This window comes from Tamandua tetradactyla, chromosome 4 (assembly GCF_023851605.1).
Source record: "Tamandua tetradactyla isolate mTamTet1 chromosome 4, mTamTet1.pri, whole genome shotgun sequence".
Taxonomy (NCBI): domain Eukaryota; kingdom Metazoa; phylum Chordata; class Mammalia; order Pilosa; family Myrmecophagidae; genus Tamandua; species Tamandua tetradactyla.
Genome location: NC_135330.1, coordinates 59,145,548 through 59,159,396, shown reverse-complemented (window position 1 = coordinate 59,159,396; position 13,849 = coordinate 59,145,548). Strand labels below are relative to the sequence as shown.

General features: G+C 46.8%; 1 long non-coding RNA gene across 1 annotated transcript; it reads right to left on the bottom strand.

Annotated features, from left to right (window-relative positions):
- Positions 1 to 3,782: 3,782 nt before the first annotated feature.
- LOC143680856 (uncharacterized) lies at positions 3,783 to 9,571 on the bottom strand. The gene is made up of 3 exons (XR_013174209.1): positions 9,395 to 9,571; positions 6,734 to 6,809; positions 3,783 to 4,725 (listed from the first exon to the last, which is right to left on the bottom strand). It is a non-coding gene; the product is annotated as an uncharacterized LOC143680856 (long non-coding RNA).
- Between the last annotated feature and the right edge of the window lie 4,278 nt (positions 9,572 to 13,849).

Below are 13,849 nucleotides of genomic sequence, written 5' to 3'. Positions count from 1 at the left end.
CAATCTGTCTCTGGTGTGTTGCATTCTGGCAGCTAGCAAACTAGAACAGGTGGCATCTAATCTAAAACCTCTTTAGGTATAGGGTAGGAGTTGTTCAGGCAAAGATAAAGAAGATGAGTTTTCCAAGCAAAGAGAACATAATTGCAAAGGCCCAGAGACACAAAGAGAGGTCCAGCAAGGCCAGAAGAGAATAAAGATAGCAGATGGTTTGGAGAAGAGGCGTTTGCCAAAAGAGATCTGTAGTCTGACCATCAAGGGCCTTTTCTAAGCTATATCCTTAGGGCAAGGGAAAACCATTGAAGAATTTTATATTGGAGTGAAGAGAGCAGAGGTACATTTGAGAATATACTCTGCTTCAGTGTGGAGAATAAATTAGAAGAGAGCTGGGGGTGGAAAAGTAAGGCTAAAGGCTGGGAAACAAGTTAGCAGGCTGTTACTGAATGCTAGACAAGACATGCTGTTGGACTGAACTAAAATAGGAGCAATGGATATAGAAGGAGGTAGAAATAGGTAAAAATATTTTAAATTGATTTTAATTATAAAAATAATCCATATTCTATACAACTATGTGATGATATTGAGAATTACTGAATATATATGTAGAACGGAATTATATGTTAATGTTTTTGCTTGCTCTTAATTTTTTTTTTTTTTTTTTTTTTTTTTAAAGGAAAGACAGAGAGAAGGAAGGAAGGATAGAAGGAAGGAAGGAAGGAAGAAAGGGAAACATCTTTAAACATTTTCTTGTTTTTATTGTATTCTGTTTCTCCGTTTTTGTTACATGGGCTGGGGCCGGGAATCGAACCGAGGTCCTCCGGCATAGCAGGCAAGCACTTTGCCCGCTGAGCCACCGCGGCCCGCCCCTTGCTCTTAATTTTTTAAATTAATAAATAAATTTTAAAAAAATCCATATTCTAAAAAGTGGACTGTGGTGATGAATCCACAACTATGTAATGGTACTATGAGCCACTGATTGTATAATTTGGATGGATTGTACACTGTGTGAATATATGTCAATAAAATTGCATTTAAAAAATGGTGAAGCAGGGTGGGCCACGGTGGGTCAGCAGGCAGAGTTCTCGCCTGCGGTGCCAGAGACCCGGGTTCAATTCCTGGTGCCTGCCCATGCCAAAAAAAAACAAACCAAAAATCAGTGAAGCAATACAGAAGACTTTACATCAAAGAATTAAGGCCAACTGCACTCTCAAAGCTATCAGACCCATGTTCTCTGGGGTAGATGGCAACAGAGGGGCATGGTTCCAAGCCAGCCACCCTGGCAGTGGCCTCCTGCTACTGCTTCTCCATTGGGATAGGTGCAGCCTAATTCTGTACGGTGCTTTAGGGAGATGTTTTTTTTCTGAAAACTCAGCCCTGATTCTGTGCTTTGCACACTTCCCAACAATTCTGTCAGCTATCTTATCCCTTGAAAAAAATCTGTTTCTGCTTAAAACAGAAGGAAGTCTATTGTTTGCAGTTGACAACTCTGACCTACAAGGATAGTCAGAGGGGTTTGGGAAGGGATTGGAGTAATGGACCTAGGGATCCAACAGAAAGGGGCTGATAAATGGTGACAAAGCAGAAACATCACGGGACTGGAAGTTTCAAAATGATGCCCTAGAAACAAAGGCTATTGTGAGACATGTAACTAGGTAAATGAAGCTCGAGGACAGTATGTTGAATGAAATGTCAGAAACAAAAAGACAAATTGTATCATGCCTCATTCATATGGACTTACTATAATATTAGAAACTTGGAGAACTAAATTTGAGAGCATGGGGTTATTAAGTTAAAGCTCAGTGTAATGGTTCCTAGACTGTAAGCTCTTACAGCAGACACATCTATTTTGGAGTCGTTAACTGTTATTTCTAAATTCTGAGATGCTGAGCTATGTTTAACCTGGTTGTTCCCTGGAAGTTCAGGTATTTATGTGACACCTGAGACTCAGAGTTAGAGCTCTGAAGCTATGAAAGTCAGCAGTACCCCATACAGCAACTGTTTAAAAAGTTGAAAAAGGGATCAGACTTCAACTAGAGATAGGAATGAAGCTGAACTGGATAGGACTAAGGTAAATCAGAATACAGGATAAAGGATATGTCTATATTTTAAAACTTCAACTTCTATGTGAGGCAAAAGGAAGAGATATTTATTTGGGCAAAATTTATATTTTTGGTAGCACACTAATTAATTTAACTTCTATGGTCAGCTTATTCAAACACCATAATTACATGGACTCTTGAGTAGGGAATGAGATCTTGTTGGTTTGTACAGGGTAGTGTGATGCCCTGATACATCCAAGAGTCATTTGGGCAGAGAATAAAAAGTATTTGCGCAACCCCCTTGAGGCGCTGGGGAGAAAGGAGGAAATATTCAACTTCCCCCCTGGAGAATTCCTGATATTCTTGCAACTATTAGAGACATCCAATGTAACAGACCAAGCCTTCGATCATGGGGCTGGCCCCTATGAAACTTATTCCTACAAAGAAGAAGCTAAACCTACTTACAATTAGGCCTAAGAGTCACCTCTGGAGATCCTCTTTTGTTGCTCAAATGTGGCCTTTCTCTTGAAGCCAACTTGGCAGTGAACTCACTGCCCTCCCCCCATGTGGGACATGACTCCCAGAGGTGTAACTCTCCCTGGCAATGTGGGATTGGACCCCCAGGGATGACTGGGACCCAGCATCACGGGATTGAGAAAGCCTTCTTGACCAAAGGCAGGGGGAAGAGAGAAATGAGCTTCAGTGGCTGAGATGTTTCGAGAGTTGAGAGGTTATTCTGGAGGTTATTCTTATGCATTATATAGAGATCCCTTTTTAGTTTTTAGTGTATTAGAATAACTAGAAGGAAATACCTGAAACTGTTGCACTGGATTCCAGTAGCCTGGATTTCTAAAGATGATTATATAACTATATAGCTTTTACAGTGTGACTGTATGATTGTGAAAAACTTATGGCTGGAGCTCCCTTTATCCGGGGTATGGACAGATGAGTAAAAAAACACGCAAGGACAAAAATAAATAAATGAATAATAAGAGCTGCTCAGAAAAGCCATTCCTGCATTGCTCCCGGGCCGGACTCCCTACTCACCGCCCTGGGCACTAGCAGTTTTACCCCCCGAGTCCCCGAATTCCAGCTTTCTTTTTCATTTATTGCATTGGCTCAGCGGCGTGACCCATCATGTCAGACGTGTGTGGACACCAAGTCCGAAATCACCACCCAGAGCTAGAAAAGAAGGAAGTTGTGGGGGAGGCAGAAAGCGGAAGAGAATCACCTGCTAAAGGGAACCCGAACAAGGGAAACGGGGAAGAGGAGGCCGAAGGCGAGGGAGAGGAAGGCGAGGGAGAGGAAGAAGAGGAAGGACGTGGGGAGGGAGAGGAGGAGTGAAAGGAGGACGTATGAGGAAGAGGATGGGATGGACATGAGGAGGCTGGGAAGCTACAGGCAAACGGGCAGCTGAAGATGAGGAGGAGGAGGTGGACACCAAGAAACAGAAGACCAGTGAGGATGGCCAGACGGCAAAGAAGGAAACATTAAACTTAAAAAAAAAAAAGACCATCGTGACCCATTCGCCTTCCACTTCCGGTCCCAGACGCTAAACCTGGTCACCTTTGAGTACAGCACTCCCTGCACCCCGCCCCGGCAGCGCCCCCCAACCCCGGCAGCGCCCCCCCGCAGATGACACGCGCGCCCTCCACCACCCAACCCAGACCACAACGTGAATTTCCAACAGGGCAGGAAAACAGAACCCAAGCTTCCAAGGCCCTGCTTTTTTTTTTCAAGTACTATTCAAAGGAAAATGTGTTTGCATTTTTTAATTTACGTTTTATATTTTTGACATATTGTTAGGGGTTCGCCATTTTTAATAATCTTGGACGACCCAACCAGACTTTGGAGCATTCTCTGTCCCACTTCTGACTTGATTTATGGTGTGACATGGTGTGACCATGCTCATTATAATTTCAAGGGAGGGGAAGAAACCTCGTAAAAACAAAAAAATACAAACATTCCTGGCATTCTAGTAATGTTTTTGTATATGTACTTAGCTGTACTACAGATAGTTGGTTTGTGTGAAATGGTTAAAAAGGCCCAAGGTAAAGGTTTCCTTTTTTTTTTTCCTTCTTTTTTTAATTGGTCTGTGAAGTTGCTGTTTATTTGGGGAGGCCTATTTGATGTACGTGTGAAATAATGTTGTCCAGCGATAAACCAGAATTTTATTTTGCTGAGTTGTTCTAACAAATAGTAACAACAATAAAAAGAAGAATGGGGGGATAAGGGGTAAAAAAAAATTGGGTAGATTGCAATACTAGTGGTCAATGAGAGAGAGAGGTAAGGGGTATAAGATGTATGGGTTTTTCTTTTTTCTTTTTATTTCTTTTTCTGGAGTGATACAAATGTTCTAAAAATGATTGTGGTGATGAACGTACAACTATGTGATGAAAAAAAAAAGCTAACCTAAGAGAAAGCTTTGTCTAACTATAATAGTAAAAATCACACCCCTGAAACTGGCACGTGCTAACCCACTAGAACAGCCTCTCTCTTGCTAACCTGTTAAAATTTTCACTTCCCTCTTTTACGAATCAGGAGGGCCTTATCTAACCCAGGACAAGTTCCTGCTCTTTCCCCCACAGAACTAAGGGAAAAAGCAGAACTGGAGATGTCCCTGGGACATAAAATAACTTGCAAGTGAAATCAAAGTGGGCAGAAGCAGCAGGGAAGGTGGATTCCGGACCTGAAAGAAAGCAAGAGGTCCTGTCATCATAAATCCCAGCAAAGTCCCAAGCCCCCTCCTCAAGATAACAGGACCATCTGCCAATAATAGTAACCAATTTGCTAACCCTTAATTTAAATGAAGACACAGCTAATAGCAATAACCAACTTGCAGTCATTAATTCGAATGTTTCCTAACCAGTCCCAAAGTGCCAACGGCCCTGGGATCCCTAGCCCCACCTCCCTTTGTTTAATCCAATAATTATCCCTCACCCCTCACCTTTCTAGCTTAGGAAGACAAAGCTGAGGAAAATGCTATCCTCCTGTCTTCGGGAGGCTAGCCTTTGTTAAATAAACTTTTTCTCTTTTCAAAAAAAAAAAAAAAGGATAGAAGAAACTGGGTGGGCGGAATTCATGGAATATTTGACTTTAAGATTTAAGAGGCAGGGCAGTTCCTAGTGATGACAAAAAAGAAAAGGATGTGGTCGTGGGAATGCGTGAGTGAAGTTGAGAGGAGAGGAAAGCCATTGGAGTTGAGGACAAGGAACAAACAAGTTAAGGTATTGGATGGGTTATTACTGTGGACACTGAAGTCACCCAGAGGAACAGCAAGGTAGAAAGAGAGAGTCCAATCCAAATTCCCAAATCCATAAAGGAGAGTGAGTAGCTAGCAGATGGTAGGATGACAAAGAGGGGAGATATGGCAAAACTGGAAGCCAAAGAGCCTCATGGGAAACTCTGGCCCTTACGAAAGAACCCTAAACCCAGGAGCAAAGCATGTGACCTCTCTGGGACTCAGTTTCCTCATTGGTAAAATGGATGCTATAATATCTACCTGACGGTTGGTTGCCAGTTTTAGAAATAAAGTTAAAACAAGATGCTTAAAGTTATCCTGGAGGTTATTCTTACACATTAAATAAGCATCACCTTGTTAGTCAAGATGTAGTGGAGAGGCTGGAGGGAACTGCCTGAAAATGTAGAGCTGTGTTCCAGTAGCCATGTTTCTTGAAGATGATTGTATAATGATATAGCTTTCACATTGTGACTGTGTGATTGTGAAAACCTTGTGTCTGATGCTCCTTTTATCTACCTTGTCGACAGACGAGTAAAAGATGTGGAATAAAGATGAATAATAGGGGAACAAATGAACAAATGTTAAATTTAGAGTAAAATGCTGGTGATTGGGGAGGGGGATGGGTGGGAGTTATGGTATGTATGATTTTTTTTCTGTTTTCTTTTTATTTCTTTTTCTGAATAGATGCAAGTGTTCCAAGAAATGATCATGATGATGAATATGCAACTATGTGATGATATTGTGAATTACTGATTATATAGGTAGAACGGAATGATCAAAAGTTACGACTGTTTGCATCATTTGTTTGGTGTTTTTTGGTATTTAAAAAAATTTTTTTTTAATAAAAAAAATGTTACCTAAAAAAAAAAAAAAAACAAGGCGTGTAATTCAAGGAGTATATGGCCAAGGTATGTTTGAAAAGGCTGAGAAATTGATGAGAAAAACAATGTGAGGATGAGATCCTGGGGCTTGAGAAATCTGGGATCCAGCCTAGGTCTCACTCTCCTCCCTTCCTGTTCTCCAGCCTCTACCGACCTCGTCAAGAAAGGTGGCCCTTGTAGGAGCTGGGCACTCTGTTTCTCTCAATCTAGGGCAATGAAGAGTCACCCTTAGCCAGACAGAAAGTACCCTTCAGGATGGACCGTCCCTCACCTCCTCAGAACCTGCCCCATCCCCTTCTTCCCGTTAGGATCTCTGGCCCACTGAATCCCCTGCCTATCCCGCAGCCTGCAGCAAGGCAGAATCTTGGAATTGGGACTGCCCATGGGCAGCACAGCCTGGACCAGCCACCACCATGGTGACAAGCCGGAGGACCTGAGGCAGCCGCAGGAGCTGGCCCAGAGGTGGAGCTGTGGGGAGTGCAGGTCTACCTCAGCCTGTCTCCAGCCACCCTGCTCCTTCTGCCCCTCTGTCCCTGGATGTCTCCTCCCTCCTACCTCCCCAAGAGAGCACGCACCTTAACTCAGCACCTGTCTTTGCCCTTTTCTGTCCCTCACTGGCTCTCCAGGTGGCCATTTCACTGGTCTCCATCTCTTTGTGAAAAGGGACAATAGATATGAGAGTGATTTTTAAAATTTGTAATAGTGAAATTGGTTTTACACGCGCACCCATTCCCCACCTGTCCCTTCTGTCATCTCCTCCCCATCTGTGGTCCTGCCCATCTCTGGGGACTGCCCTTCCCCATCTCTCCCTCTCCTTTGGAGGTCTCTGTGGAGGGAGCTTGTCTCTCCTCTTGGCATTTGCAGGAACCAGATGCTTGAATAGCCCAGGAGAATGCTGCCAAGTGGCCCAGCAAAGAGTTGGCTTCTGAAGACACACAAGCTTGATTTTGAATTCCATCCCACCTGTCTGTTGCCCGACTCTAGTCACTGAAGCTTTCATGCCTTAGTTTCCTCATCTATGAAATGGTTTGTTGTGATGAGTGAAGTACATATCAAGATTTCAGGGGGGCTGTAAGTGCATCACAGGCTGATAGCTGATGTTCCCGAAGTCATCTCCTCTCTCCCTCGGTCTTGCCTAGCTGTGTTTTCATCAGTCTGAGGCCATGAGGTCACTGTCTTTGGTCCTGATGCCCCCCAGCCCTGGCCTCAAGCAGCTGGGCCCAGATATCCCCCCTCCTGGATCACACACACACACACACACACACACACACACACACACACACGCACACACCCATACATGTCTCGCTGCTGGCTTCCTCTGCCAGGGAAACAGCCTGCCCCAGCCAGCTTGAACAGGACGGGGCTGGGAACATCTCCAGCCCCCAGCAGGGCCCAGTGTCAGTTTCAGGCCCTTCTGGGGTAGGAGGAGGCTCGGGGTGGAGCTGCCAAAGTCAACACAGCCCGTCTCCCTGGGCAGGGACCGGTTTGGCACCTGCAGACCTGGTTCCCAGCCCACATGCCTTGGTCTCCGGCCTCTCCTGGGGTCAGATGGAGTTTCTCTCCTTGCTGTTCTCCAACTTTAAGACTTCTCTGTCCACCTAGTGCCGAGGTCATTCCTCCTCAGGACCACAGACCTGCCAGCTGCCCCCCCACTCCCCAGCCCGAGGCCTAGAGGAAGCCTCAGAGAACTGACGCCCTCCTCCCCCACCCCTCTGAACTTACACCTGAGAGTGAAATTCCCCCTGCCCTCCCAGCTCACAAGTTACTGCCCAGTAACATGACTGAGCTATTCCATTATCCTTATTATTCCAGCAGACTCCTGCCCTGATGGAAGCCCTGACTTTTCCCTATAGGAAATTGTCCAAAGGCCCATCGACTCTTCAGTGGAAAATGTTAACAGACATTTGCTCCGTAAAATTCTGTGACTCCCCTAACCTCAAAAATCCCCACCTTGCTGTTTCCATTAATCCTGGACAGTTGCATCATGAGCCTTCCTCCTACCACTGAAAGGTCCTACCCTTTTCAACCAAACTTCCAGTTCTCAGAAACGTCATCGAGAGGCAGTCTCCTTCAGCACGGTGCGCAGCACCCTCGGCTTTGTGTGCTCAGCAGGCTGGCTGGTCACGTTTGGAGAGCCCGCATGTTACACTTTCTACTTATCTTTCCCCCACATGAGCCCTTCTGGTTTCCCCAGGTGCAGCCCCAATAAAATACCAGACCTGGCCCCCAGTTCCTTCCCCACCATGTCACAGCTCCCTGCCCCACAGCTAACTCAGACTGGCATAGGCTCCAAGCCTCCTCCCATGTGGACAGAAAAGATGATAGGGAGGGAAGGGGTTGAATTTAACTAACAAATGGGGAAAGGGTGCAGCTGGGGTTGGGCAGGAGCCCCCACTCATCCAGACTTCTTCCTCTTGCTCTCAAAGGGGAGAAACGTTCTCACCCTCTCCAACAGCCTGATTTGTTTTGCAAAATTTGAGGGTGTTCTATGCCCAGGCCCCATGAAAGCTGTGAGAGCAGATGGAGATAAACAGGACGAGCTTCAAACTGGCCAGAGTCTGCTGCATTCGTAATTACTACCCCCTCCCCGACATGTACTCCTCTTCATTCCCACTACCAAACTCTCCTAACCCACAGGCACTTTGCACCACAAATTCCTCACTCCTTACCCTGATATCTGTTTGCTTAGATGCAGGAAACTAGTAATGAGGAGCCAGCCCATTCCTCCAAAAGAGGGGGCACTGCCCAGCTGGCAGCTGGACACCTCTACCCTCGCCTTCACTGGGACAAAGACTGCCTGCACTTTGGGGTGAGACGAGCAGCTCAGGAAGGAGCCCCCTTCCATCCCAACCTGGGCCTGTGCACACTCCTTGGGAGGGTGGCGGGACGTCCCTAATGCCCTTTGCCCATCATGGGCAGCCTTGGTGGCAGCCACGCAGTGGCCTCACCCAGTGGCCTCACCCGGCGCTGCCCTGCCCCAACCCCCTCCCCACCCGGGGCGGGGCTGTCCTTCCTCTCCCCCAGCGGCTCCCCTCCCGGGGCTCCAGGTCCAGGGCTGAACAAAGAATCCTTTGTCTGGGCTGAAAACAATCGTTCTCCCCTTTATGGAAACATGGGCTGTGTCTCATAATCAAGCTTTCAAAGGCTGGATCAAAGGGCACTGCAGCACGGGCTGCCATGGGTTATGAAGCTGTCCTCAGAACCGCTGACAACCTGTCACCAGCCCGAATCCTTACCTGTTCCAAGTGCACCGAGAACACCCTTTCTTCCCTGGGCTGGGCCTGCATGAGCCTTGGCGCAGGAAGGGAGCTGGTGGGATTTAGGAGGGCAGGGTGGGTCTCTCCCCCTCCTGGCACCCAGCACTCGGGTTACAGCAGTAGCCCCTGCCAGCGGGGCATGGGGTGTGAACGTGCAGGGAGGCACTACCTGGTGAGAAAGGGTGGTGCCTGGTTTGGCCCAGGGCCACCCCCTTTTCCCAGATCCTAAGTCAAGGGGGGGAGAGCAGCCCTCCCTGGCTCGCAGGGGCCGCTCCTGCTCCCCATCAGCTTTGGCACAGGGTGATCTCCAACCAAGAGATTCGTGGCCCCAGGTCCCTGCTCTCCCAGAGCCCTCCAGCCCTACCCCTCACCCCCAGCTCCTTCACCCCACCCCGAGTTCCTGTCTCAGCTCCCCTCACCTTGTGGCCCTCCCCGCCTTCCTCTGTAGCTCCCAAATTGGAAAAACGGGATGGTGCAGCACCTAACAGACCTTCCCTTCTCCCATAAGGCCCCATCCAGGGCCACGGGCATGCAGGTCCCGGCCCACAGGTCTTTCACGTCTCCGTGAATGGGTCTCACCCACAGGCAGATGTAAGCCCCAGACTTAGCTGGGGATTGGAACCAGTCTCTGCCCTAGGTTGGAGCCTCCCTGGGCCAGTGCTACAATCAGAGCACAGAGAGACACACTCTCAGAACAGGAAGAGGCCTGAGCGACAAATTTAGAAGCTTGCGACCTCTCTTCCCCTAATCACGTACAAAGTTTGATGCTTCTATTCATTATTTAGGGGAGGTGTCTTCAGGGTTTCAAAATCATTTAAGAACCACAGATGTAGCCAAAGTCCACACCATTTTACACAGGGGGAAACTGAGGTTGGGAGAGGGGATGTCACTCAGAAAGTTCAGTGGCACAACTGAGGCTAGGAGTTAATTCTCTCTCCCCGCCAAGGACGTGGGTCTCTGCTTCTTCCTCTGTGTGGCTTGTCTACCTGCCAGCCGCCGCCCACAGGGTTCATGGCCTCTCCCAAGGATCAGAGTGAGCTCCTGTGTCTCCACAGACCCTCCCCTGAGGAACGCTGCACTCCGAGTAGAGACAGAATAGATAAAAGCTGATAGACAGGGGTAGGAATAGAAGCATGCGTTCACTGCAAAGCACAGAGATTGCATCAAAAACATGGCTCCTACAAATACACGAAAACTACCATTTGAAAGAAGGAAGGTCTATGGGATTCAGCACTGCCATTCCCTGACTGCTGGAATTCCACCATGAGTTCCAGCAAAGGTGCATGAGGGACCCAGGTAGAGGTCAGGGAGAGCAGTCTGGGCCACCTGCCCCCAGACCCAGCAGGCAATGAGCCCCTGGCTGAATGCTGGCATGTGGCCTGGGCTCTGTAAAGAGAGACAGAGAGGAAGGAGGCAGGAGACCCGTCCCAAGGGAAAATTTTTTTGGGGGGTGCATGGTCTTGGAATCGAGCCCGGGTCTCCTGGATGTTAGGCGAACATTCTACCACTGAACCACCTGTGCACCCAGCCCCAAGAAAACGAACAGGACATGTGGCCCCAGCAGCCTAGTCCCCAGCAGCGCAGCAGCCCGAGTTCAAACCCTCCCATCTTACTCAAAGTAAAAACCAAGTGTTTTACCAAGTTCTGATGAGCTCTACCCCACCCCACATCCCCTCTATTCCAGTCACACAGGTCTCAGCTTCAGCTTCTGGGCATCCCCACAAGATGTGCTCTCCGCCGGGAAGCCTTTTCCCCCAGATGCTCCCGTGACCCACATCTCTGCTCAAGCATTCCCTAACCAAGGAATAGTCTGTATAAGCCCATTTTAAAGCCCACCCTCACCCCAGCTTCATCTCTATCCATTTCTCCTGCTTTATTTTTCTCCAGGGAGCAGATCAGCACCTGGTGAAATTATGTGTTCAGTTACTGTTATGACATTGGTATTGTTGGTCTCATCCCTAGGAGGATGGGGTTGTTTTCAATCATATTCCCAAATATATCTCCAATGCCTAAAACAAGTTTATGGTAGGCGCTCAATAAATATTTTAATGACTATTGTTGAAAGAATATGGAAAAGGAAACTGTATCACCCCAGTTTCCCCTTATGGAAATCTGAATCTCTAAGAGTCTCTCAGGCTGCAGAAGTCAGCCGGCTGTGCCCGGGGTGGCCTGGGTGTGCGTCGAGGGGTGGTTTGCTCATGGGCTCTGAGAAGAAGGCCCGTGAGACTCTGGGACGGGGGCTATGGAGGGAGAGGGGCAGGCGGTGGGAAGACTTTGTTAAGGACCTTCCCAGAAGATCCCCAGCTCCTGGACAGTCGAGGGACAGTAGGGGCAGCCTGCTGCTGAGACCTGGGACCCTTCAGTGAACAGCAGCTCCCCAATAAATAGCAACATCCCTTCTTTACTGAAAAGCCCCAAAACTAAGCGGCCCCTGGATTCTTCCCTTTCCTTTAGTTCCCATGTTGGATCAACTTGCCAGTTGGGACCACCTCTAAAATGGATGGAACCCCCAGTCCCCACCTCTTCCCAGCTCTCCCGCCACAGCAGTATTATCTGTGAGCACTGACATAGCAGACCCTGATGAGAGAGCAGCCTCTGTTCCCGGAGCTTGGTTCCGTCCCCCTCTCTGAAGCTTCAAGCTCTCCTTTTCTCTCCTAGCCCTTCACTGCTTGAGGGCCTTTCCCACACCCTCTGGGTCTTGGTCTCCAGATAAAAGTCACCTCCTGGGACTAAATAAGTAGTTAAGAAAACTCAGAAATGGACAGCACAACACTACCTAACTGTAATACAATATGTTAGAACACTGAATGAAGCTGAATGTGAGAATGATAGAGGGAGGAGGCCTGGGGGCACAAATGAAATCAGAAAGAAAGATAGATGATAAAGATTAAGATGGTATAATCTAGAAATGCCTAGAGTGTATAACAATAGTGATTAAATGTACAAATTTTAAAAATGTTTTTGCATGAGGAAGAACAAAGGAATGTCATTACTGCAGGGTGCTGAAAATAGATGGTGATTAATATTTTAAAATTTCAACTTATGTGTGAGACTGAAGCAAAAAATATTTATTTGGTACAAAATTTATATTTTGACTAGTGCATTTCCTAATATAACTTATGTAGATAGCTTGATTGAACACCATAAGTACATGGAACCTTGAGTAGGACATAAGATTTTGTTGATTTGTCCAGAGTGATGCCCTGATAAATCTCAGAGTGATTTGATCAGTGAATAAACAAGTATTTGCAAAGTCCCCTTTGGGGAATGGTGAGAACAGGGGAAAATTCAACCTCCCCAAGTTGAATTTTTGATATTCTCACAAGCAGTGTGGGCAACCAAAGCTATAGGCTGAGCCCCCAGTCTTGGGGTTTGTTCACATGAAACTTAACCCCACAAAGGATAGGTCAAGCCTACTTAAAATTAGGTCTAAGAGTCACCCCCAAGAGAGCCTCTTTTATTGCTCAGACGTGGCCTCTCTTTCCAGCCAACACAACAAGCAAACTCACCACCCTCCCCCTTTCTATTTGGGACACGACTCCCAGGGGGGTGGACCTTCCTGGCAACGTGGGGCAGAAATCCTAGAAGGAGCTGAGACTCAGCATCAAGGGATTGAGAAAAACCCTAGAATGAGCTGAGACTCAACATCAAGGGATTGATAAAACCTTCTCGACCAAAAAGGGGAAGAGTGAAATGAGACAGAGTGTCAATGGCTGAGAGATTCCAAACAGAGTCGAGAGGTTATCGTGGAGGTTATTCTTACGCGTTAAGTAAGTATCACCTTGTTATTCAAGAAGTAATGGAGAGACTGGAGGGAACTGCCTAAAAATGTAGAGCTGTGTTCCAGTAGCCATGTTTCTTGAGGATGATTGTATAATGATATAGCTTTCACACTGTGACTGTGTGATTGTGAAAATCTTGTGTCTGATGCTCCTTTGATCTACCTTGTCAACAGATGAGTAGAACATATGGAATGAAGATGAATAATAAGGGGAACAAATGTTAAAATAAATTTAGTTTGAAATGCTAGTGATCAATGAAAGTGAGGGGTAAGGGGTATGGTATGTATAATTTTTTTTTTCTGTTTTCGTTTTATTTCTTTTTCTATTGTCTTTTTATTTCTTTTTCTGAATTGATGCAAATGTTCTAAGAAATGACCATGATGATGAATATGCAACTATGTGATGATATGGTGAATTCTGATTATATATGTAGAACAGAATAATCATCAAAAAAAAAAATTGCACCCCCCCAAAATAAATAAATAAATAAATAAGTACTTAAGCAGAGGCTTCTTCCCTGACCCAGTTACCTTCTAACTATCATCCTGTTGTAATTCTCCAAGTTGTCGGCACTCTGTGGTCTTCTGTTTGGGGTCTGACTGTCCCCTGCAGAATGTAAGCCTCACAAGGATAGGGGCTAGACCTGGCATGT